At 58.7% G+C, this 1264-nt stretch overlaps 1 pseudogene across 1 annotated transcript in view; it reads right to left on the bottom strand.

The window, feature by feature from the left end:
* LOC307097582 (large ribosomal subunit protein uL22-like) overlaps window positions 1-1264 on the bottom strand; it is a 32980-nt pseudogene that overhangs the window by 417 nt on the left and 31299 nt on the right. The gene's annotated exons all lie outside the window — the stretch shown is intronic.

Below are 1264 nucleotides of genomic sequence, written 5' to 3'. Positions count from 1 at the left end.
GCTGGGGGTGGGTGGGAAAGGGAGGGGCTGGAAAGGGATGGGGTGGGGGGTGGGGGGTCCCAGCCTGAGGCTCTTGGGCATGGGATAAGAGTCCAGGGACATGGTGGCATGGGTTCAAGGAGATGGCATGAGCTGGCTCTGCCCTGGAAGCCCAGGCTGAGGGGTACATTGTCCAAGTCCCCCTGTTGGTTATGGGAGGGGGTGGGGGAGGGAGACGGGAAAATGAAGGAGAAAACTGAGCCCTAGGTTCACACGTTCATATAGGAGTCAGGTCCTCAGGGGGAGGTTCCAGGACTCTGCCCTTGGCATTGGGGATTGGGGGGCGGGCCCCTCCCCTTAGTCCCCTTCCGCAGGGGCTGTGCTTCCATGCTCCTAGCCTCCCACCTTCAGCTCAGGACATGCTATAACTAAGGCTAAACTGTGAATTCCAGTGGGGACAGCCTGGGCCAAGCTCTCCAGGTGGGTGGCTCTGCCCCAACCCTGTCCCTGGATTTCAGCAGAGAGCTGGGCCTTCTCTGGTGTGTCTGGCCAGCTCCGGGCAGGGCCTGGGGCTGGCGACCTTCCAGCTTTGGTCCCTGCGTCTCTTTTCAATGCACTTTAATGATGTAACATATTACTAATAAACCAGCTATTTATTTACCTGTGCCTGCTCCTTCAAAGCCATTCTGGTGTGTGTGTGTGGGTGGGGGGGCGGTGAGGGATCTTGTTTGTAACTCCACCCCCTGCCTGTGTGAGCATCACCCCCCACCCACCACTGGCACTCTCCGTAGAGCCTTGGAGGGGAGGACACCCTCAGCAGGCTAGCTAGTGAGAGGCAGGAGCAGGATCTGAACCCAATGCTCCTGAGCAGTGCACTGCCTGCCAAGCCATTGACCCTGGAGCCCAGACAACTGCACTCCACCTCCTCTCCTCGCCTTTCCCCCTTCCCAGCCTCCATCTCCCATACTTGTCAGGGAGGCCTGCCTTTCCTGGCCATGCTCGAAACAGCCTCCGGCCTCCCTGCCTTCCAGGTTCCCACTCTAGAGAGTAAGCTAGTCAAAGAGCCCATGGAATAAAGCTGTGATGATAGAAGGAGGCTAGAGGGCAGCTGTAGGGTGTCACGTGGAGTGAGGTACTCCAGGCTCAGCCCACCAGGCAGGGTAGGTGTTGGTCTGCATGCAGAGGGGACAGAGGGGTAGTAGACAGGGTTTGTGTGCCAGCCTGGAGCTTGACCTTTCAACCCCAAGGCAGTGACAGGGCTGGGGTGGGATTTGAAACAGATGCT

Source organism: Cnephaeus nilssonii, assembly GCF_951640355.1.
Source record: "Cnephaeus nilssonii genome assembly, chromosome: 4".
NCBI lineage: Eukaryota > Metazoa > Chordata > Mammalia > Chiroptera > Vespertilionidae > Cnephaeus > Cnephaeus nilssonii.
Note: the sequence above shows the minus strand (reverse complement) of the source record. Positions and strands in the feature narration are given on the sequence as shown.